At 41.9% G+C, this 25,764-nt stretch overlaps 1 protein-coding gene and 2 long non-coding RNA genes across 7 annotated transcripts in view; all 3 read right to left on the minus strand.

The window, feature by feature from the left end:
- LOC309666314 overlaps nt 1–25,764 on the minus strand; it is a 1,163,838-nt gene that overhangs the window by 109,916 nt on the left and 1,028,158 nt on the right. The gene's annotated exons all lie outside the window — the stretch shown is intronic.
- The window catches only part of LHFPL3 (LHFPL tetraspan subfamily member 3), a 601,841-nt gene that overhangs the window by 103,057 nt on the left and 473,020 nt on the right, over nt 1–25,764 (minus strand). The gene's annotated exons all lie outside the window — the stretch shown is intronic.
- Nucleotides 527–5,891, minus strand: LOC309666327. Its single transcript, XR_014267055.1, has 2 exons — nt 3,770–5,891; nt 527–3,709 (listed from the first exon to the last, which is right to left on the minus strand). It is a non-coding gene; the product is annotated as an uncharacterized lncRNA (long non-coding RNA).

Raw genomic sequence — 25,764 nt, forward strand, 5'->3', positions numbered from 1 at the left:
GGATAGACTGGGAGTTTGGGATTGACATATACACACTGCTATATTTAAAATAGCTAACCAACAAGGACTTACTGTATAGCACAGGGAACTCTACTCAATATTCTGTAATAACCTAAACGGGAAAAGAACTTGAAAAAGAATAGATACATGTATATGTATAACTGAATCACTTTGCTGTGAACCTGAAACTAACACATTTTTTTTTAACATCTTTATTGGAGTATAATTGCTTTACAATGGTGTGTTGGTTTCTGCTTTATAACAAAGTGAATCAGCTATACATATACATACATCCCCATATCTCCTCCCTCTTGCGTCTCCCATCCTCCCTATCCCACCCCTCTAGGTGGTCACAAAGCACCGAGCTGATCTCCCTGTGCTATGCAGCTGCTTCCCACTAGCTATCTATTTTACGTTTGGTAGTGTATATATGTCCATGCCACTCTCTCACTTCGTCACAGCTTACCCTTCCCCCTCCCCATATCCTCAAGTCCATTCTCTACGTCTGTGTCTTTATTCCTGCCTGCCCCTAGGTTCTTCAGAACCTCTTTTTTTTTTTTTTTTAGATTCCATATATATGTGTTAGCATATGGTATTTGTTTTTCTCTTTCTGACTTACTTCACTCTGTATGACAGACTCTAGGTCCACCCACCTCACTACAAATAACTCAATTTCATTTCTTTTTATGGCTAATATTCCATTGTATATATGTGCCACATCTTCTTTATCCATTCATCTGTCGATGGACACTTAGGTTGCTTCCGTGTCCTGGCTATTGTAAATAGAGCTGCAATGAACATTGGGGTACATGACTCTTTTTGAATTATGGTTTTCTCAGGGTATATGCCCAGTAGTGGGATTGCTGGGTCATATGGTAGTTCTATTTTTAGTTTTTTAAGGAACCTCCATACTGTTCTCCATTGTGGCTGTATCAATTTACATTCCCACCAACAGTATAACACAACATTCTTAATCAACTATACTCAATATGAAATAAAAATTAAAATAAATAAAAACATGTGGCATTCCATGAAACCCAGATTAATGGGCTGTCCTGTTCTTCTGACCCAGGGATACCTGATTCCTTCCCCTCTGACAACCTTGCAACTCCTGCTTCCCATTTCGCCCTCTCCTGACTTCTCTAGTCTGGCTGTTACCTGACTATGTCACTTCTTATTCATCACTGGTCTGAGAAAGTTTCCAGGGTGGAAGCTGTAGGACTCTCCCGTCACTCTGAGTTCCCTCACACCCTTTCTCACTTCCTCAGAGGATTGTGTTGGCCCTCACTGGGATGTGAGCATTCGGATGAAGCAATGTGATCCTTTAAAGTTGGAATGTTGGGTGCTAAAAGCATCATTTCAAATGAAAAGTGAAAAGCAACACTGGAAGTCTTCAGCTGGTCAAACACAGAAGGGAAGAATGACAAGGAAGATGCCAGGGTCTGTTAGGAAGCCTGGCTTAACCACCTTTTGCCAGAAAGGGTGAGTCATAGGCTGCCTGGGCAGGGAGCACGCTCACCCCTGAGCACAGACCCCATGATGGTTCTCGACTTCCACGGAAGTGCATTTTCCCACCAAGCAATGTGTGTGTGTGTGTGTGTGTGTGTGTGTGTGTGTGTGTCCTCAACCACACACTGCTGTGCTCTGACAAGGCCTCTGCTTTGAGCAGAGTTTTAACCTGGCTGATATTCTTTTGTGTAATGTAACTCCAGCTGCCAGGTGGGCTGTGGGCTCCTAAAGGCTGGGTTCTTCTTTCTCAGGCAGCCTCTCATTCTGTCAAGCACAGTAGCAGTAGGCCGTCTACTGCAGGAGCAGGTTAAGGCTGCTGGTGATTGCAGCTTCATTTGTCTGGCAGGGATGCTGGTTTTTTAAAGACACACTCTCAGATCTTTCCCAACTGCAGGTATTGCCTCAAGGACACAGACTACAGTGCCTGGGCTCTGGAACACAGAGAGACACCTTGATCTGTCCAACACCTCTTTGAATGGATGCTATTTATGTCAACAGAATGTTGCTCTGGCAAAATTACAAACGGGAGAAAGAGGCAGAGGATACTTAGAAAAGCAAAGGGCTTGGTGGTTCCATGCACATGCATGGCCAGCACACTTTTCTCTTTGCTACAGACACAGACAGGCCTTGTACCGTCACTGCTCATATGGGACACCTTTGAATGTTCAGAGAGCTCATGACATATGTGTCACTCTCAGAATGGAATATCAACCAATAGGCTGAGAGTCCACTTATTAAGTAATTTTATTTATAATACTCAAAACATAAAAACAGACATAGCTTTATGTTACCATTTGATTTACTCACACTTGAGTGAACAGCTGTCTCATTCATTGGAAACTTTATAGAACCCAGCCCAAATGTCCCTCTGAGATTTCTTTTATATCTGGGTGATTTGCACTGAATCCTGGGAGTTTGGGTTCTATAGTTTAATTTCCCACTTCCTAGGTGGTAGCAGATAATAGATGGAACGCTGAGTGTTGACTGATTTTTTTTTCCTTCAAATGCATCACCTCCTGACCCTTCGGTGCTCCGTGGTGGAGGGTAACAAAGAAAAGAACAGAAACGAAAGAGAGTCCTAGTGAAAACTACTTTCAATTGACAGGCCTTTCAGAGAAGACATAGGAGATGGCGCTGCAATTTACTGTTATAATCAAAGAAATCTAGGCTGGATGTGACCTTGGTAATTAATTATCCAGTCCCTTGCTTCATTTTACAGATGAGGAAACAAAAGCTCAGAGAGGACAAGTGAAAGCCAGCTGGAGAGTCAGGGTGAGAGGCAGACCACTTGACTTGTGGTCCAGGACCACCCCACCTACCACACCACTTCCCATTGGCAATAGAAGGGCACAGTTTTCTAAGCAAGGACCTCCATTAGGGAATATAATAGGAACAGTATGCCCAGCCTGCCCTCTGAGTTTGGAAAGGTTTAATCTTTTCATAAGCAAGCTAAAGGCAAAGTTGGAAAACTGCTTTAACTCCTCCAACAAGATACAAATCAAGGGGTGTGTGTGGTCTGCCTCTAGGTCACTGATCTCCAAATTTGAAGAAACTATGGACCCCTTTAAAAGAAAATAATCCTCCAAGACCTATGGTAAATTTTCTTAACCAGCATTTGAGAAACATTTACTTAAGACAGCTGAAGTCTCATTCTTTGAACATGATTTTCAATTGAGAAGTCTCACTGAAGAAAAGACAAGTTTTCTGTTTATAATCGGTAAAATGAAAGCACAAAACCTAAATGTCCTTATTAAGCCCAAAGACCCCCATCTCCCCGCAAACATATGTGCCTGAAATCTGAGAAATGCTGTCCTAGCTCAGAATTCATTACTGCTCTCTTGTCTGGCCCATGAATGAACTTCTTCAGTTTACATCCCTCCCATCTTCGCTCCTTTGGTAGCTACTTCTTTTGTACCGAATGCATTTCTTAGTTCACATTTTTGCAATGGAGCCTGTATGTCCTGTACTCCTGTTGCCTCGTCACCTTCTCTCTCTCCTTCTGAATCTGGGGTCACTTTGTGATTTACCTAATATTTGCTTTAGATGAAAATTCAGCACAATCCTGCTTTTGCGGAACGGTGTTTGTAATGAAAATGCTAGTTTTCTAAGGTGAAAGCGATTCAGGTTTGGAATCTGCCATCTAGGCAGCATCAGTCCCCATCTGGATTTCAGCAATGAAGTTCCATCGGTTAAAATGCACCTTAAACACCTCAGTCCCCATCTGGATTTCAGCAATGAAGTTCCATCGGTTAAAATGCACCTTAAACACCTCAGCTGGACTTGTACGGTAGTTAATTTCCTTGTTTTACAATCTTACCAATTTAACATTGCCATCTTGTCCTCCCTCTGGGGTGACAGGTGGTTAAAAACACATTTAGATTTTCCTCTGAGGGGGTATTTCTCTCTCCTTGACAGTCTCTCTCTGCTCTGTGTCTCACAGACAACTAGGAATTTGCCATGGAGCTCCCCTTGGGAATGCCTCTTTCCTGCCTCTCTCCATTCATCTATCTTGGGTCAGAATTTTCTTTTTTGTTAAGAATTCATTCCCCAGTGGAAATGTAAGCATGGCAGAGTTTCTTCCAGTCTCTTACAGCGTTGTTGCTGTTTTCTGCTTTGGATTTTATGGAAAGTGATTTAAAAAATGGAATGGGTCCTAGTTCTATATTATTTTGGCTAAAAAAAAAATGGAAGCATGTTTCTCTATACTGTACTGTACTTGTACATTCCAATATGGCAGCCTCTAGACACACGTGGCTATTTAAATTTAAGTTAATTAAAATAAAATACAGTTAAAAATTTAGTTCCTCAGTCTCACTAGCTACATTTCAAATGCTCAGAAGCCAGAAGCCACATGTATCTAGTCTAGGACACTGTACTGGATAGAGCAGATAGAAAACATTTCCATCATTGTTCTGTGAGACAGGGCTGCTCTACAATATTTATTATGCTCTAATAAAACTTGAATGTAAGCCGTGTACTATGCTGTAGAAGTCTAATTCTGAAAAAGATACAATGAAACATAAATATGTAAGTATGTAAGTCATCTTCAGTCAAAACCCACCTGTAAAGTGCTGAGGATAATTATTTAATATATTTAATAAGCAATACAGGGACTTTCCTGGTGGCTCAGTGGTTAAGAGTCCGCCTGCCAATGCAGGGGATACGGGTTCGAGCCCTGGTCCAGGAAGATCCCACATGCCACGGAGCAACCAAGCCTGTGCGCCACAGCTACTGAGCCTGTGCTCTAGAGCCTGTGAGCCACAACACTGAAGGCCACGAGCCTAGAGCCCGTGCTCCGCAACGAGAGAAGCCACTGCACCACAATGAAGAGTAGCCCCCGTATGCCGCAACTAGAGAAAGCCCGAGCGCAGCAATGAAGACCCAATGCAGCCAAAAATAAATACATAAATAAATAAGTTTATTAAAGAAAAATAAGCAATACAGGTAGAAGTCTGGGCGTCTTTATGTTCAAGTCAGCCACATAAAGCCTCATCATTTAATTTAGATTCTAAGAAGATCAGCCTTTATTTAAATGGAAAGATAGAACTGACTTTCTCTAAATGGAGGTAGGTGTCTGGGGTTGGGGACCGTGGAAGTGTATGGCGAAATGTATCAGAAACACCTGGAAACCTGCATCAACTTAGACAATTCCTCCTCTACCCAGATAGGATGAGGATTTGTTGGGGGAGGGGAGGTGCTGCATGTGGAACTTCCGCAGCGTGAAAAAGCTCATCGGGTGGTTCTGAGGTGTCTTCTTACTCCATCCCTCTAGATGGGAACCACTGCTCCCAAGAATGGCTAAACTGGTTGAGGAGACTTGCCTAATTACAGGATATCAAGGACAATTTATGTAAGTCAAGTACCTAAGTCTTTATATGGGTTATATTAGTCAGAGTTCTCTAGAGAAGCAGAACCAATGGGAGATAGATACATAGATAGTGAAACTGATGGGAAGAATTGGTTCATGTAATTATGGAGGCTGAGAAGTCCCCCAGTCTGCTGTCTGCAGGCTGGAGAACCAGGAAACCCAGTGGTGTAATTCAGTCCAAGTCCAAATGCCTGAGAACCAGGGGAGCTGATGGTGTAAGTCCCAGTCTAAGTCTGAAGGCCGAGAATCGGGAGTGCTGATGGCACTTCTGTGGGGCAGGAGGAGAAGGATGTTCCACCTCAAGCAAGAGAGCAAATTCACCCTTCCTCCAACTCTGTGTTCTATTCAGACCCTCAACAGATTGAATGATGCCCACTCACACTGGTGAGCGTAATCTTTTTCACTCAGTCTACTCTGTTCTGGAAATACCCTCACAGACACACCCAGAAATGATGTCTTACCAGCTATCTGGGCATCTCTTAGCCCAGTGAAGTTGATCATAAAATTAACAATCACAGAGGGGGAGGAGAGAAGATGGCGGAAGAGTAAGACGCGGAGATCACCTTCCTTCCCACAGATACAGTAGAACTACATCTACACGTGGAACTGCTCCTACAGAACACCCACCGAGCGCTGACAGAAAACGTCCGACCTCTAAACAGGCAAGAAACTCCCCCCGTACTTGGGTAGGGCAAAAGAAAAAAGAAATAACAGAGACAAAAGAATAGGGACGGCACCTGCACCAGTGGGAGGGAGCCGTGAAGGAGGAAAGGTTTCCACACACTAGGAAGCCCCTTCGCGGGCAGAGACTGCGGGTGGCAGAGGGGGGAAGCTTCGGAGCCGCGGAGGAGAGCGCAGCCACAGGGGTGCGGAGGGCAAAGCGGAGAGACTCCCGCACAGAGGCTCGGCGCCGAGCAGCACTCAGCAGCCCGAGAGGCTTGTCTGCTCACCCGCCGGGGCGGGCGGGGCTGGGAGCTGAGGCTCGGGCTTCGGTCGGATGCAGGGAGAGGACTGGGGCTGGCGGCGTGAACACAGCCTGAAGGGGTTAGCGCACCACAGCTGGCTGGTAGGGAGTCCGGGAAAAAGTCTGCAGCTGCCGAAGAGGCAAGAGACTTTTTCTTGCCTCTTTGTTTCACGGCGCGCAGGGAGAGGGGATTCAGAGCGCCGCCTAAACAAGCTCCACAGACAGGCGCGAGCCGCAGTGATCAGCGCGGGCCCCAGAGGCGGGCGTGAGACGCTGGGGCTGCTGCTGCCGCCTCCAAAAAGCCTGTGTGTGAGCACAGGTCACTCTCCACACCGCCCCTCCCGGGAGCCGGTACAGCCCGCCACCGCCAGGCTCCCGTGATCCGGTGACAAGTTCCCCGGGAGAACACACGGCGCACCTCAGGCTGCTGCAATGTCACACCGGCCTCTGACGCCGCAGGCTCGCCCCGCCTCCTCTGTACCCCTCCCTCCCCGCGGCCTGGGTGAGCCAGAGCCCCCGAAGCAGCTGCTCCTTTAACCCCGTCCTGTCTGGGCAGGGAACAGACGCCCTCAGGTGACCTACACGCAGAGGCGGGTCCAAATCCAAAGCTGATCCCCAGGAGGTGTGCGAACAGAGAAGAGAAGGGGAAATCTCTCCCAGCAGCCTCAGAAGCAGCGGATTAAAACTCCACAAACAACTTGATGTGCCTGCATCTGTTGAATACCTGAATAGACAACGAATCATCCCAAATTCAGGAGGTGGACTTTCGGAGCAGGATATATTAATTTTTCCCCTTTTCCTTTTTTTTGTGAGTGTATATGTATATGCTTCTGGGTGAGATTTTGTCTGTATAGCTCTGCTTTATAATAGCTTTATTTTACTTCACTATATTATAGCCTCCTTCTTTCTTTCTTTCTATTTTTTCTCCCTTTTACTCTGAGCCGTGTGGACGAAAGGCTCTTGGTGCTCCAGCCAGGCATCAGGGCCGTGCCTCTGAGGTGGGAGAGCCAACTTCAGGACACTGGTCCACAAGAGACCTCCCAGCTCCACGTAATACCAAACGGCAAAAATCTCTCAGAGATCTCCATCTCAACATCAAGACCCAGCTTCACTCAACGACCAGCAAGCTACAGTGCTGGACACCCTATGCCAAACAACTAGCAAGACAGGAACACAGCCCCATCCATTAGCAGAGAGGCTGCCTAAAATCATAATAAGGCCACAGACACCCCAAAATACACCACCACACGTGGACGTGCCCACCAGAAAGACAAGATCCAGCCTCATCCACCAGAACTCAGGCACTAGTTCCTTCCACCAGGAAGCCTCCACAACCCACTGAACCAACCTTAGCCACTGGGGACAGATACCAAAAACAACAGGAACTACGAACCTGCAGCCTGTGAAAAGGAGACCCCAAACACAGTAAGATAAGCAAAACGAGACGACAGAAAAACACACAGCAGATGAAGGAGCAGGGTCAAAACGCTCCAGATTTAACAAATGAAGAGGAAATAGGTAGTCTACCTGAAAAAGAATTCAGAATAATGATAGTAAGGATGATCCAAAGTCTTGGAAATAGAAGAGACAAAATGCAAGAAACATTTAACAAGGACGTAGAAGAACTAAAGAGGAACCAAGCAATGATGAAAAACACAATAAATGAAATTAAAAATACTCTAGATGGGATCAATAGCAGAATAACTGAGGCAGAAGAAAGGATAAGTGACCTGGAAGATAAAATGGTGGAAATAACTACTGCAGAGCAGGATAAAGAAAAAAGAATGAAAAGAACGGAGGACAGTCTCAGAGACCTCTGGGACAACATTAAACGCACCAACATTCGAATTATAGGGGTCCCAGAAGAAGAAGAGAAAAAGAAAGGGACTGAGAAAATACTTGAAGAGATTATAGTTGAAAACTTCCCTAATATGGGAAAGGAAATAGTTAATCAAGTCCTGGAAGCACAGAGAGTCCCATACAGGATAAACCCAAGGAGAAACACGCCAAGACACATATTAATCAAACTGTCAAAAATTAAATATAAGGAAAACATATTAAAGGCAGCAAGGGAAAAACAGCAAATAACACACAAGGGAATCCCCATAAGGTTAACATCTGATCTTTCAGCAGAAACTCTGCAAGCCAGAAGGGAGTGGCAGGATATACTTAAAGTGATGAAGGAGAAAAACCTACAACCAAGATTACTCTACCCAGCAAGGATCTCATTCAGATGTGATGGAGAAATTAAAACCTTTACAGACAAGCAAAAGCTGAGAGAGTTCAGCACCACCAAACCAGCTTTACAACAAATGCTAAGGGAACTTCTCTAGGCAAGAAACACAAGAGAAGGAAAACACCTACAATAACAAACCCAAAACATTTAAGAAAATGGGAATAGGAACATACATATCGATAATTACCTTGAATGTAAATGGATTAAATGCTCCCACCAAAAGACACAGGCTGGCTGAATGGATACAAAAACAAGACCCATATATATGCTGTCTACAAGAGACCCACTTCTGACCTAGAGACACATATAGACTGAAAGTGAGGGGATGGAAAAAGATATTCCATGCAAATGGAAATCAAAAGAAAGCTGGAGTAGCAATTCTCATATCAGACAAAATAGACTTTAAAATAAAGACTATTACAAGAGACAAAGAAGGACACTATATAATGATCAAGGGATCGATCCAAGAGGAAGGTATAACAATTGTAAATATTTATGCACCCAACATAGGAGCACCTCAATACATAAGGCAAATACTAACAGCCATAAAAGGGGAAATCGACAGCAACACAATCATAGTAGGGGACTTTAACACCCCACTTTCACCAATGGACAGATCATCCAAAATGAAAATAAATAAGGAAACACAAGCTTTAAATGATACATTAAACAAGATGGACTTAACTGATATTTATAGGACATTCCACCCAAAAACAACAGAATACACATTTTTCTCAAGTGCTCATGGAACATTCTCCAGGATAGATCATATCTTGGGTCACAAATCAAGCCTTGGTAAATTTAAGAAAATTGAAATCGTATCAAGTATCTTTTCCGACCACAACGCTATGAGACTAGATATCAATTACAGGAAAAGATCTGTAAAAAATACAAACACATGGAGGCTACACAATACGCTGCTTAATAATGAAGTGATCACTGAAGAAATCAAAGGGGAAATCAAAAAATACCTAGAAACAAATGACAATGGAGATACGACGACCCAAAACCTATGGGACGCAGCAAAAGCAGTGCTAAGAGGGAAGTTTATAGCAATACAAGCCTACCTCAAGAAACAGGAAACATCTCGAATAAACAACCTAACCTTGCACCTAAAGCAATTAGAGAAAGAAGAACAAAAAAACCCCAAAGCCAGCAGAAGGAAAGAAATTATAAAGATCAGGTCAGAAATAAATGAAAAAGAAATGAAGGAAACAATAGCAAAAATCAATGAAACTAAAAGCTGGTTCTTTGAGAAGATAAACAAAATTGATAAACCATTAGCCAGACTCATCAAGAGAAAAAGGGAGAAGACTCAAATCAATAGAATTAGAAATGAAAAAGGAGAAGTAACCACTGACACTGCAGAAATACAAAAGATCATGAGAGATTACTACAAGCAACTCTATGCCAATAAAATGGACAACCTGGAAGAAATGGACAGATTCTCAGAAATGCACAAACTGCCAAGACTGAACCAGGAAGAAATAGAAAATATGAACAGACCAATCACAAGCACTGAAATTGAAACTGTGATTAAAAACCTTCCAACAAACAAGAGCCCAGGACCAGATGGCTTCACAGGTGAATTCTATCAAACATTTAGAGAAGAGCTAACACCTATCCTTCTCAAACTCTTCCAAAATATTGCAGAGGGAGGAACACTCCCAAACTCATTCTACGAGGCCACCATCACCCTGATACCAAAACCAGACAAAGATGTCACAAAGAAAGAAAACTACAGGCCAATATCACTGATGAACATAGATGCAAAAATCCTCAACAAAATACTAGCAAACAGAATCCAACAGCACATAAAAGGATCATACACCATGATCAAGTGGGGTTTATCCCAGGAATGCAAGGATTCTTCAATATACGCAAATCAATCAACGTGATACACCATATTAACAAATTGAAGGAGAAAAACCATGTGATCATCTCAATAGATGCAGAGAAAGCTTTCGACAAAATTCAACACCCATTTATGATAAAAGCCCTGCAGAAAGTAGGCATAGAGGGAACTTTCCTCAACATAATAAAGGCCATATATGACAAACCCACAGCCAACATTGTCCTCAATGGTGAAAAACTGAAACCATTTCCACTAAGATCAGGAACAAGACAAGGTTGCCCACTCTCACCACTATTATTCAACATAGTTTTTGAAGTGTTAGCCACAGCAATCAGAGAAGACAAAGAAATAAAAGGAATCCAAATCGGAAAAGAAGAAGTAAAGCTGTCACTATTTGCAGATGACATGATACTATACACAGAGAATCCTAAAGATGCTACCAGAAAACTCCTAGAGCTAATCAATGAATTTGGTAAAGTAGCAGGATACAAAATTAATGCACAGAAATCTCTTGCATTTCTATACACTAATGACAAAAAATCTGAAAGTGAAATTAAGAAAACACTCCCGTTTACCATTGCAACAAAATGAATAAAATATCTAGGAATAAACCTACCTAAGGAGACAAAAGACCTGTATGCAGAAAATTATAAGACACTGATGAAAGAAATTAAAGATGATACAGATAGATGGAGGGATATACCATGTTCCTGGATTGGAGGAATCAACATTGTGAAAATGACTCTACTACCCAAAGCAATCTACAGATTCAATGCAATCCCTATCAAACTACCACTGGCATTTTTCACAGAACTAGAACAAAAAATTTCACAATTTGTATGGAAACACAAAAGACCCGGAATAGCCAAAGCAATCTTGAGAACGAAAAATGGAGCTGGGGGAATCAGGCTCCCTGACTTCAGACTATATTACAAAGCTACAGTAATCAAGACAGTTTGGTACTGGCACAAAAACAGAAATATAGATCAATGGAACAGGATAGAAAGCCCAGAGATAAACCCACACACATATGGTCACCTTATCTTTGATAAAGGAGGCAAGCATATACAGTGGAGAAAAGACAGCCTCTTCAATAAGTTGTGCTGGGAAAATTGGACAGATACATGTAAAAGTATGAAATTAGAACACTCCCTGACACCATGCACAAAAATAAACTCAAAATGGATTAAAGACCTAAATGTAAGGCCAGACACTATCAAACTCTTAGAGGAAAACATAGGCAGAACACTCTATGACATACATCACAGCAAGATTCTTTTTGACCCAGCTCCCAGAGAAATGGAAATAAGAACACAAATAAACAAATGGGACCTAATGAAACTTAAAAGCTTTTGCACAGCAAAGGAAACCATAAACAAGACCAAAAGACAACCCTCAGAATGGGAGAAAATATTTGCAAATGAAGCAACTGACAAAGGATTAATCTCCAAGATTTACAAGCAGCTCATGCAGCTCAATAACAAAAAAACGAACAACCCAATCCAAAAATGGGCAGAAGACCTAAATAGACATTTCTCCAAAGAAGATATACAGATGGCCTACAGACACATGAAAGAATGCTCAACATCATTAATCATTAGAGAAATGCAAATCAAAACTACAATGAGATATCATCTCACAGCGGTCAGAATGGCCATCATCAAAAAATCTAGAAACAATAAATGCTGGAGAGGGTGTGGAGGAAAGGGAACACTCCTGCACTGTTGGTGGGAATGTAAATTGATACAGCCACTATGGAGAACAGTATGGAGGTTCCTTAAAAAACTACAAATAGAACTACCATACGACCCAGCAATCCCACTACTGGGCATATACCCTGAGAAAACCATAGTTCAAAAAGAGTCATGTACCAAAATGTTCATTGCAGCTCTATTTACAATAGCCAGGACATGGAAGCAACCTAAATGTCCATCGACAGATGAATGGATAAAGAAGATGTGGCACATATATACAATGGAATATTACTCAGCCATAAAAAGAAATGAAATGGAGGTATTTGTAATGAGGTGGATGGAGTTAGAGTCTGTCATACAGAGTGAAGTAAGTCAGAAAGAGAAAAACAAATACAGTATGCTAACACATATATACGGAATCTAAGGAAAAAAAAAAAAAAGCCATGAAGAACCTAGTGGCAAGACGGGAATAAAGACACAGACCTACTACAGAATGGACTTGAGGATATGGGGAGGGGGTGGGGTGAGATGTGACAGGGTAAGAGAGTGTCATGGACATATATACACTACCAAATGTAAAATAGATAGCTAGTGGGAAGCAGCCACATAGCACAGGGAGATTAGCTTGGTGCTTTGTGACCACCTAGAGGGGTGGGATGGGGAGGGTGGGAGGGAGGGAGATGCAAGAGGGAAGAGATATGGTAACATATTGTATGTGTATAACTGATTCACTTTGTTATAAAGCAGAAGCTAACACACCATTGTAAGGCAATTATACTTCAATAAAGATGTTAAAAAAAAAAATTAACGATCACGTAGTTTAAGTTCTGGCTACAGGGCATAGTCTCACAGGCAATTCTGCATAAAAGTCTAAATAGAGTGAGTAAAGCCTTCTGGTTAGCAAGGTTACATTGCTTCTCCAAAGCAGTATGAGTAAAGTCTGAAAGCAAGTTAGCAGAGCATTAAACATTTATTCATTCAAGAATCACTTATTGGGCTTCCCTGGTGGTGCAGTGGTTGAGAATCTGCCTGCTAATGCAGGGGACACGGCTTCGAGCCCTGGTATGGGAAGATCCCACATGCCGCGGAGCAACTAGGCCCGTGAGCCACAACTACTGAGCCTGTGCATCTGGAGCCTGTGCTCTGCAACAAGAGAGGCCGCGATAGTGAAGAGGCCCGTGCACCGCGATGAACAGTGGCCCCCGCTTGCCGCAACTAGAGAAAGACCTCGCACAGAAACGAAGACCCAACACAGCCAAAAAAAAATAAATATAAAGAATCACTTATTGAACATCTAATAATATCTGTCAAACACCTTGATATGTACTGTGAATATGATAAAATAAGTAAGGGATGATTCTGGACTGTGGTAGCTGAATTTCTGCATGGGCTTTGGAGTCAGCCTGGGTTTATATCTGGTACATTCTAGCTGTGCTCTCAGGCAAATTACTGAACTTCTCCAAGGTTCAGTTTCTTATTAAACTGGAGATAATGTTAGCACTTATGCCATGGGGTTATTATCAAAATTGAATAATATAAGATGCATAGTAAACATTTAGTGAAATTTAGTGACTACAGATTATTAAAGAGCATATAGGGGGCGGAGTCAACATGGCGGACTAGGAGGACACAGAATTTGCGTCTCCACACAACTGGGGCACCTACCAGGCACCGGTGGGGGACCACAGACACCTGAGGGAATGGGAGGAACCCCCAGTGACCAGGTAGGACGTGGGGTGGAGCAAGGGGGGAGGAGAAGTGGAGGGGGGATGGGACCCGCGCCCCTGAGGGGTGGCTGGGGGAGGGGGAGGGATCCCATACCCGAAGGCGGATGAGGGGATGATGGGTGGGCAAAGGATCAAAACGCAGCATGGCAAGCGTTTCCCCTGCCCACCTGGGCCCCCCGGGAGCCTGCTGAGATCCTGGGCCTGATCCTCTGCCCACCAGGGCCCCCTCCAGCAGTGAAGGTCCTGAGGGAGTGGGAGGGAGGGAAGGGGGAGCAAAAGTAAAGGCCAGACCTCCAGGGACCGGCACCCCTGAGGGGCAGCTGGGGGAGGGGAGGAGTTCCTACACCCAGCGGGACCCACCTGCAACAGGGGAGACCCTGTGAGGGGGGGCGGAGGAACAGAAGGCAATGCAGCCAGAGCTTTCCCTGTCCACTTAGGTACCAGGGAGCCTGTTGGGCTTCCAGGCCTAATCCTCTGCCCTGGGAGCCTCCCTCCTGCTGCGCAGAGCCCAAGCCCCACCCCTACACCCCCCACAGGGCCCTACCTCTACACTCGGAGACCCCCTCTGAGACCCCCTCCAACCATGCTGGGCCTAAACCCCACCCACACACCCTCACTCAGGGCCCTGCCTCCAAACTCTGGAACTCCACACTCAGGAGGCCCTCCTTTCCACGTGCTGCCACTACCCTTCTGCTCAGGTCCTAAGCAGAGGCCCCGCCCCATGACTGAACGTCACCCAGCCTAGGACATGCCCCCAAGCCCTTTTCTGGCTGCAAGGGTCCTGAACCTAGGCCCTGCCCCACACTTAAATGTCAGCCCCTTGCCTAGGCCCCTGCCTAAGTTCCACCCCCCACCTAAACTCTGCCCCCCCATAACCAAGGCCTTTTTTTTCCTTTTTTCTTCTTTTAGGTTGGGGTTCTGTTTTACCTTCTTGTTGTTGATTCATTTATATTTTTATTTTTTCCAATAAAACTTTTTTCTAATTTTATTTTATTCTTTATACTTTGTTATTGTTCTGCTCCTTTTGACTTGTTCCCCTTTTTAAATTAATTTATTTATTTTTTCTGTTGTGCTTTTGTTTTACCTTGTTGCAATTGTTTCAATTATATTTTTAGTTTTCCTAATATATTTTTATTTTTCTAATTTTATTTTATTATTTGTTATCGTACTGCTCCTTTCTTTCTTTCTTTCTTTTTCTTTTTTGTTTGCCATGCCATGTTGCTTGTGGGATCTTGGTTGCCAGGCTGGAGGTCAGGCCCAAGCTCCTGTGGTGGGAGCGCTGAATCCAAACCGCTCCACTAACAGAGAACCTCAGACCCCAGGGACTATTAATCAGAGTGAGGCCTCCCAGAGGTCCTCATCTCAGCTCCAAGACCTGGCTCTACCCAACTGCCTGCAAACTCCAGTGCTGGACACCTCAGGCCAAACAACCAGTAAGACAGGAATACAGCCCCACCCATCAAAAAGAAAAGAAACGACAAAAAAAATATGTTACAGACGAAGGAGCAAGGTAAAACCCTACAAGACCAAATAAATGAAGATGAAATAGGCAACCTACCTGAAAAAGAATTCAGAGTAATGATAGTAAAGATGATCCAAAATCTCAGAAATAGAATGGAGAAAATACAAGAAACATTTAACAAGGATCTAGAAGAACTAAAGAGCAAACAAACAGAGATGAACAACACAATAACTGAAATTAAAAATACCCTGGAAGGAATCAATAGCAAAATAACTGAGGGAGAGGAATGGAGAAGTGAGCTGGAAGATAAAATGGTGGAAATAACTGCCGGGGAGCAGAAAAAAGAATGAAAAGAATTGAGGACAGTCTCAGAGACCTCTGGGACAACACTAAACGCACCAACATTTGCATTATAAGGGTTCCAGAAAGAGGAGAGACAGAGAAAGGACCCGAGAAAATACTGGAAGAGATTATAGTTGAAAACTTCCCTAACATGGGAAAGGAAAGAGCCACCCAAGTCCAGGAAGCGCAGAGAGTCCCAGGAAGGATAAACCAAAGGAGAAACACGCTGAGACATATAGTAATCAAACTGATAAAAATTAAAGACAAAGAAAAATTATTAAAAGCAACAAGGGAAAAATGACAAATAATATACAAGGGAACTCCCATAAGGTTAACAGCTGATTTCTCAGCAGAAACTCTACAAGCCAGAAGGGAGTGGCACGATATATTTAAAGTGATGAAAGGGAAGAAACTACAACCAAGATTACTCTACCCAGCAAGGATCTCATTCAGATTCGACAGAGAAATCAAAAGCTTTACAGACAAGCAAAAGCTAAGAGAATTCAGCACCACCAAACCAGCTTTACAACAAATGCTAAAGGAACTTCTCTAAGTGGGAAACACAAGAGAAGAAAAAGACCCCCCAAAACAAACCCAAATCAATTCAGAAAATGGTAATAGGAACATATATGTCGATAATCACCTTTAATGTAAATGGATTAAATGCTCCAACCAAAAGACACAGACTGGCTGAATGGATATAAAAACAAGACCCTTATATATGCTGTCTACAAGAAACCCACTTCAGACCTAGGGACACATACAGACTGAAAATGAGTGGATGGAAAAAGATATTCCATGCAAATGGAAATCTAAAGAAAGCTGGAGTAGCAATACACGTATCAGATAAAAATAAGACTTTAAAATAAAGACTATTACAAGAGACAAAGAAGGACACTACATAATGATCAAGGGATCGATCCAAGAAGAAAACATAACAATTGTAAATATTTATGCACCCAACATAGGAGCACCTCAATACATAAGGCAAATGCTAAGAGCCATAAAAGGAGAAATCGACAGTAACACAATACTAGTGGGGGACTTTAACACCCCACTTACACCAACAGACAGATCATCCAGACAGAAAATAAATAAGGAAACAGAAGCTTCAAATGACACAACAGACCAGATAGACTTAATTGATATTTTTAGGACATTCCACCTGAAAGCCGAAGAATACACTTTCTTCTCAAGTGCACACGGAACGTTCTCCAGAATGGATCACATCTTGGGTCACAAATCAAGCCTTGGAAAATTTAAGAAAACTGAAGTCATATCAAGCATCTTTTCCGACCACAATGCTATGAGATAAGAAATCAATTACAGGAAAAAACCTGTAAAAAACACAAATACATGGAGGCTAAACAGTGCACTGCTAAATAACCAAAAGATCATTGAAGAAATCAAGAAGAAATAAAAAAATACCTAGACACAAATGACAATGAAAACATGATGATCCAAAATATATGGGATGCAGCAAAAGCAGTTCTAAGAGGGAAGTTCATAGTAATTTAAGCTCACCTCAAGAAACAAGAAAAACCTCAAGTAAACAATCTAACCCTACACCTAAAGCAACTAGAAAAGAAGGACAAAAAACCCCCAAAGTTAGCAGAAGGAAAGAAATCATAAGGATCAGAGCAGAGATAAATGAAATAGACATGAAGAAAACAATAGCAAAGATCAATAAAACTAAAAGTTGGTTCTTTGAGAAGATAAACATAATTGATAAACCTTTAGCCAGACTCATCAAGAAAAACAAGGGAGAGGACTCAAATCAATAAAATTAGAAATAAAAAAGGAGAGATTACAACTGACACTGCAGAAATACAAAAGATCATAAGAGACTACTACTACAAGCAACTTTATGCCAATAAAATGGACAACCTGGAAGAAATGGACAAATTCCTGGAAAGGTACAACTTTCCAAGATTGAACCAGGAAGAATTAGAAAATATAAACAGACCAGTCACAGGTAATGAAATTGAAACTGTAATTAAAAATGTTCCAACAGACAAAAGTCCAGGACCAGATGGCTTCACAGGTGAATTCTATCAAACATTTAGAGAAGAATTAATACCTATCCTTCTAAAACTCTTCCAAAATATTGCAAAGGGAGGAACACTGCCAAACTTCTTCTACGAGGCCACCATCACCCTGATACCAAAACCAGACAAAAATAACACAGAAAAGAAAATTATAGAGCAATATCACTGATGAACATAGACAAAAAAATCCACAACAAAATACTAGCAAACAGAATCCAACAACACAATAAAAAGATCATACATCATGATAATATGGGATTTATCCTAGGGATGCAAGGATTCTTCAATATATGCAAAACAATCAATGTGATACACCATATTAACAAATTAAAGAATAAAAACCATATGATCATCTCAATAGATGCAGAAAAAGCTGTTGACAAAATTCAACACTGATTTTCGATAAAAACTCTCCAGAAAGTGGGCATAGAGGGAACCTACCTCAACATAATAAAAGCCACATACGACAAACCCACAGCAAACATCATTCTCAATGGTGAAAAACTGAAAGCATTTCCTCTAAGATCAGGAACAAGACAAGGATGTCCACTCTCGTCACTATTATTTGACATAGTATTGGAAGTCCTAGCTAGCCACAGCAATCAGAGAAGAAAAAGAAATAAAAGGAATCCAAATTGGAAAAGAAGAAGTAAAACTGTCATTGTTTGCAGATGACATGATACTATACATAGAAAATCCTAAAGCTGTCTCCAGAAAACTACTAGAACTAATCAATGAATTCGGTAAGGTTGCAGGATACAAAATTAATGCACAGAAATCTCTTGCATTCCTATACACTTACAACGAAAGATCAGAAAGAGAAATTAAGGAAACAATTCCATTTACTATCGCAACAAAAAGAATAAAATACCTAGGAATAAACCTACCTAAGGAGGCAAAAGACCTGTACTCAGAAAACTATAAAACACTGATGAAAGAAATCAAAGATGACACGAACAGATGGAGAGATATACCATGCTCCTGGATTGGAAGAATCAATGTTCTGAAAATGACTGTCATCTACAGGTTCAATGCAATCCCTATCAAATTACCAATGGTATTTTTCACAGAACTAGAACAAGAAATTTTACAATTTGTATGGAAACACAAAAGACCCCGAATAGCCAAAGCAATCTTAAGAAAGAAAAATGGAGCTGAAGGAATCAGGCTCCCAGACTTCAGACTATACTACAAAGCTACAGTAATCAAGACAGTATGGTACTGGCACAAAAACAGAAATATAGATCAATGGAACAGGATAGAAATCCCAGAGATAAACCCACGCACATATGGTCACCTTATCTTTGACAAAGGAGGGAAAAATATACAATGGAGAAAAGACAGCTTCTTCAATAAGTGGTGCTGGGAAAACTGGACAGCTACATGTAAAAGAATGAAATTAGAACACTCCCTAACACCATACACAAAAATACTCAAAATGGATTAAAGACCTAAATGTAAACCAGACACTATAAAACTCTTAGAGGAAAACATAGGCAGAACACTCTATGACATAAATCACAGCAAGATCCTTTTTGACCCACCTCCTAGAAAAATGGAAATAAAAACAAAAATAAACAAATGGGACCTAAGGAAACTTAAAAGCTTTTGCACAGCAAAGGAAACCATAAACCAAATGAAAAGACAACCCTCAGAATGGGAGAAAATATTTGCAAATGAAGCAACTGACAAAGGATTAATCTCCAAAATATACAAGCAGCTCATGCAGCTCAATATCAAAAAAAACAAACAACCCAATCCAAAAATGGGCAGAAGACCTAAACAGACATTTCTCCAAAGAAGACATACAGATGGCCAACAAATACCTGAAAAGATGCTCAACGTCACTAATCATTAGAGAAGTGCAAATCAAAACCACAATGAGGTATCACCTCATACTGGTCAGAATGGCCATCATCAAAAAATCTAGAAACAATAAATGCTGGAGAGGGTGTGGAGAAAAGGGAACCCTCCTGCATTGTTGGTGGGAATGTAAATTGATACAGCCACTATGGAGAACAGTATGGAGGTTCCTTAAAAACTAAAAATAGAACTACCATATGACACAGCAACCCCACTACTGGGCATATACCCTGAGAAAACAGTAATTCAAAAAGACACGTGTACCACAATGTTCACTGCAGCACTATTTATAATAGCCAGGACATGGAAGTAACCTAAATGTCCATCGACAGATGAATGGATAAAGAAGATGTGGCACATATATACAATGGAATATTACTCAGCCATAAAAAAGGAACAAAATTTAGTTATTTGTATTGAGGTGGATGGACCTAGAATCATACTTCACACACAGTGAAGTAAGTCAGAAAGAGAAAAACAAATACAGTATGCTAATGCATACGCTAATGCATATATATGGAATTTAAAAAAGCAGTACTGATGAACCTACCGGCAGGGCAGGAATGAAGATACAGACGTAGAGAACAGACTCAAGGGCACGGGGGAGGGAGAGGAAGCTGGGATGAAATGAGAGAGTAGCATTGACATATATACACTACCAAATGTAAAATGGATGGCTAGTGGGAACCTGCTGCAAGCACAAGGAGATCAACTCGATGCTTTGTGACAATCTAGAGTGATGGGATAGGGAGGGTGGGAGGGAGGCTCAAGAGGGAGGGGCTATGGGGATATATGTATACATATAGTTGATTCACTTTGTTGCACAGCAGAAACTAACACAACATTGTAAAGCATTTATATTCCAATAAAGTTGTGGGAAAAAAAAGAGCATATAGTTTAGTGAGGAAGATAAACTCATTTGATCTGTACTCTTCAGTGCAGAGATGGCTTGTTCAACTGATAATGAAATGGTGCTAAAGGAGTCAAAGGTATAGATTTAATCCCTGTGTGGTCCAATAAGCTGTACAGTAGACCAGATGCCCCTGCCTTTAGCCCTATTATCTCACAAACGTGGACCTCTAGGAAATGAAGATGATGGTATATGGACAATCAAAAGTGAGAGCTGAGAATGATCCAAGATGTAGTTGGTCCAAGTTTCTTCCTTCAGAGATAAGCAGACTAAGGTTCAAAGTCAAAGTACTTTGACAAACTTTAAACATAACCCCTTGGTGACAGAGCTGAGGTCAGAACTTAGGGATCCTGATTCTCTGCTCAGTGTTCATTGTATATGCACTGATAGTTTCCTAATGGAAGAGAAATCTTCATCACCATGAAATATTAGGAAAGATGCTTATCTTACTATCACTGGGCTGTGGGGTTATTTCCAAACCCACTGCATTAGCTTTGGAACCCAGACACCACACTGGGTACAATTTTCATTTGTCCTCAGAAGAAAATTGACACCCTATGAGACATAGCTCCTAGAAGGGACTCCATGCAGACTCACAATCTGTTACAGCCAAGTGTTCTCAGGATCTAGTTTGGGGTACATCCCAAAGGTCAGTCTGGCTCATTAATGCTCAGCTGGGGTAAACCTTCAGTTCTTTCTGGAATATTGGAATGACTGGGACCACACAATGAACTAATGAAAAACAGGGTGCAGGAAGGTAGGACCCAATCTTCATGTTCACCACAGCCCTGACACTATCTTTCCTGGATTCTCAGGGCAGATGGTCAACTTCCTACTTCAATCACTGCTTTCACTTTGTCACCTCCTAAAAGCACAAATGATGAAAGAACAGTGGGCTTTTCTGAATGTGATGGCCTCTTGGTCTGCTGAGCACTTCTTCCTGTGGCTGTATGGGATAGCTTCTTCCAAAGACAATAAATACCTCATCATAGAGGGCCAGCCACACACAGTGACAGTAAAGAGAGGTATAAGACAGCCAAGATGCACCTTTAAAAGTTTAAGTCAGATTATGTCACTCCCAGTTCACAGCCATCCAACGGCTCCCATCACAGCTGGAATAAAATCCAAACTCCTTTCCCTGGCTTATAAAGCCTTTGGATCTGGCCCTTGCTTACCTTCCAGCTTCATTTCACACCACTCTCCCTCTTACCTAGTACTGTTCAAACTGGCCTTCTTTCTGCTTCTCATTCCCATCTTTGGATCTTTGACCTTGCTCCTCCCACTGCCTGGAAGTCTTTCTCATGACTGTTGTTGGATCAGTCTCTCCAGATTTTGGCTTAAATGTCACATCCTCAGAGGCCCTCCCTGAACATCCAACCTGGGGGAGCTACTTGGTCCCTGTCTATCATATTACCGGGTTTAAATTCTCTGCATAGCATTTTTTACTCTTTGGTTTTTTCTTGCCTCTTAAATTTATTTATTGCCTGTCTCTCCCCAGCAGAAAACAAACTCCAGGAGAAGTGGGATTTTTGTCTACCTGCTGTGTTACTTTACCTCCATCTTCTAGAATGGTGCTTAACACATAGTAGGTGCTCAATAAGTGTTTACTGACTGAAATTAATGGATGAACAAGTGACGACCGTTTGAGGATCAGAGCTCATCTCAGCTTACTTTCTTGCTGTTGCTGTTCATGCCTACAGTGAATTTCCTAGGCTCTGGACATTGGCTGCCTAGATACAAAGTGTGGAGCGCCCTGGAGAGCAAATCTAAAAATCACTCTTACCAGCAAAACACATAGCAAATGTTGGCTGATTGAACAATACTTAATGAGTGCTTACTCTGTGTCTGATACTAGGGTCTTTGTGAGCACTCGCTCATTTAATCTCAATAAATCAATCAGTTAGGCACTATTCTCATTTCCATTAGTGAGCATCAGTAGACTGAGGTCCTTCCAGTTAACTGTATCACCCATGGCCACAGAGATAGTAAATGGAAGGGTCAAGATTTGAACCCAGGGCATCTGACTCCAGAGGCCACCCTGCCACCTGTTACAGAAAGTTCACAATGGAACCCACACAAGTGAAGAGAATGCAAGGAAGGAACGAATGGCAAAAAGAAAGTGCCAGAGAATATAAATTTATATTTGTTTAATGAATATAAATCTGGCTGACAACTGTCTTCTACCTGCATCAAAATAAAAGGTATCCCTACCTCTCCAAGGCTACAATGGTCTTCAGTGATTTGAGAACGTCCATTGAGATGAACAAACGTCTCAGCAGTATGGAGACCTAGTAAAGGAATTCCCTGGGCACATTCCATCCAAACCATCGTGTAACTGAAGCTGCCTTCTCTGTCTCCAGAGCTGAGCAGGTCATGCTGAATGGATTGTGCACATGTGTGTTGATTAACTAGTCAATGGAACGTTGGGAGCCTGTCTGCTAGCTTTTGGCCCTAAGTCTTCCTTCTGTCCACCTCCCATTTGTTCAAGTGTTTGTCTCTACTGGACAGTGACAACTGCCACACCTTATCTGGCACCTGGACTTACCATCTCGATCCCTCTTGCCCAGCCAGACCCCAGTGATGTCTACTAGGTCCAAACACGTAATTTTAGGAAGCAAATGATGCTATAGAATATTTAAGTCAAATGGCAAAAGCACTGGTGATGTCCAAGGGCATCCAGGAGATACAGGAGAGAAAGAGAGGTGAGGATTCAGAAGGAGCTTGCAGTTCAGCCCTGATGGAATCCAGAGACAGCAAAGTCCCATCTGGTCTGACCTTTGCATCAGGTAGAAATACTGAACAGAAAGATCCTAAGACAAGGTGGTGAGCCATGACAGGAAAAGAGCTTTTTGAGGTGGATGAAAAGTATTCTAAGTGAGAAATAACAGAGTAAAAGAAATGCTTTAGGACTCAATTCGCTGGCTTAAATATGCTTTACAGGAGTATTACTCTCTGGCACATTTGGACAGAATGAACATCAGTTATGAAGAAAATTCTCTCCTCAGATGTATGCACTCAAGCCCTATGAATTAGAATCACTGAATGTGTAGCTGGGAGCAAAGTTTGGTCCTTTATAGCTACCTGTTTTTTTTTTTTTTAATGTTCATGGAGAATGTAATACTATGGGTACTAATATCGCCTGATAGGATGGTGGACAATGCAACCAATTTTAGATTCTCCACCATGAAAGGCCAATGACAGTTATCTGGTGCAGCTAAACTCCTAAACATTCGAGTCTATCTTCTGTACCAAGCTCTTTAACTGGAGCAGAAAATAACAAAGGACAATGCTGATTTCTGTAAGTTTCATTCCATTTCAAAGTTTTCTCCCTGTTCCAGCGTGGCTTTCACCAATATATACTGAAATGGCAAAAGACAGGAAAATAGGAGAAGTGAAGGGACTGGAAAAATTTACGTAGTGCACACATCATTAGTCCCTAAATAACTGAAGGGCTGATCAGGCACAGGGTCTGAGACTGTCTACTGTATGACAAGCATTTCCTTGTGCCATCTTAGTCCATTTCCATGACATCTTTGAAGGCAGATATTATTAATCCTCCTTTTACAGATGAGGACAGTAAGTCCAAAAGCCTTTAGTCTCTCACCCAAAGTCACCTAACTAGAAAGCAGCAGTGCAGGTTCAGTGGGGATTCAAGTTCAGGGCTAGCTGCTCTGAAGACTAGGCTCTATCGAGTGCCCCACGTGTGTCATACAGAATTCCGAGGCACTTTCTTCTGATGTATTAAGGTGCTCTATGCGACTTTACATCATTAATCTTCACAATCATTTTGTGATGCAGGAAAATCCCCACTGCCTCTACTTTTTTTTTCAATGAGGAAACTGTGCTGCAGGGAGGCTCTCAGAGAATCTGAAAATCTGAGTGGGGTGTCTGGTGGTTTGCTGTACGCAGGCACACATGGGGATTGTGACTGAGCAAGGGGCGGGTGAGGGCACCCTGGAGGAGAGGGGGCTGCAGGTCACTCTCTCGAGTGGCAGGGCTTTACCCTTGATTTTCTCTCTGATACAGGACGTGGTTATGCATAGCTTGACATACACCTCCAGGCTCTAAATGTTGTTCCTTGCTCGGTTTGAAAGTTTTGGTTTTTCCTTCAAAAGAAACAAACTCAGTTTTTCTCAAGGAAAAATGCTCTCAAGGACATGTTTTGAGAGCACCACTACATTCTTGCCAAAGCTCTCTTTACATCGTTGGAACTGCCTGATCTGAATTTCCTAGCAATCCGGGAAACAAACCTGTGCAGACGGCACTTTCACCAAAACTCTCTCTGCTTAGGCAGACACTGGAATGCTATCGTGCTGGAGGATGCTGCTGTGAAAGGTACGTGCTTTGCTTAGTCAAACTTCTACTGTGCCAGGCACAATGATGGGCATCATATGTTTAATTTCTCATGTAATCTTCCTCAGACCCCCATCAGATGGGCAACAGAACACAGTGGTTAAGAACTCAGGTGTTAAGTAAGAGCTGTGTGATCTTGAGCAAGTGCCTTAACCTCTTGGTTTGCTCTGTGTAAAAATAAGGATTATATAATAGTACCTTCCTCACAGCGTTGTTATGAGGATTAAATAAGTTAACATATGTGAGCCACTGAGAACAGTGCTTGGTCAGTAGAACATGGTTGATAAATACTAACCATTCTTACTATCATTCCCATTTTATCAATATAGAAACAGAGGATGATATTGATTAACGCCACAAACAGAGATGAAAAACCAGACTTTACACCCAGTTCTATCGAGTCTAAGGCCTCTGATCCTTCTCTGTGTTGAGCTGCCCCCCTTAAATATCAATAAACAAGTCTGGGAAAATATGAATGCAGCCTTTGAAAAAGCAACAACAAAGTTAAAAATAATCAAAAAACTATGATGATACTGCACTGGTTTCAGCAAAAATTATTAAACCTATTATAATTATTTGTAGACTCAAACCATTTAAAAAAGAACTCTCTCTGGTCAATTTTAGTACTACCATTATGTATGGATAATATTTTTTTATTAGGAATAAAAGTGCAGCTTGATGACAGACAACTGAGATTAAGATAACTTAGCTTGGATAAGAATATAATTTTTAATTTGTAAAGATGAACATGGTTACATGGTAAAATGGTCAATGTCTAGCTATAAATATACTATGAGTTATAGGAGAAAAGTTATGAAAAGAATAACTTATTATTCTTTCTTGTCCCTCTCCAAGGTAGAGCCACCATATCACTTGTGGTCCAATCAGGCCCATTTCAAGAGTGAAAGTGGATGCTATTCATAATTATGTCAG

The sequence above is a fragment of the Balaenoptera physalus genome (assembly GCF_965194825.1).
Source record: "Balaenoptera physalus genome assembly, chromosome: 8".
NCBI lineage: Eukaryota > Metazoa > Chordata > Mammalia > Artiodactyla > Balaenopteridae > Balaenoptera > Balaenoptera physalus.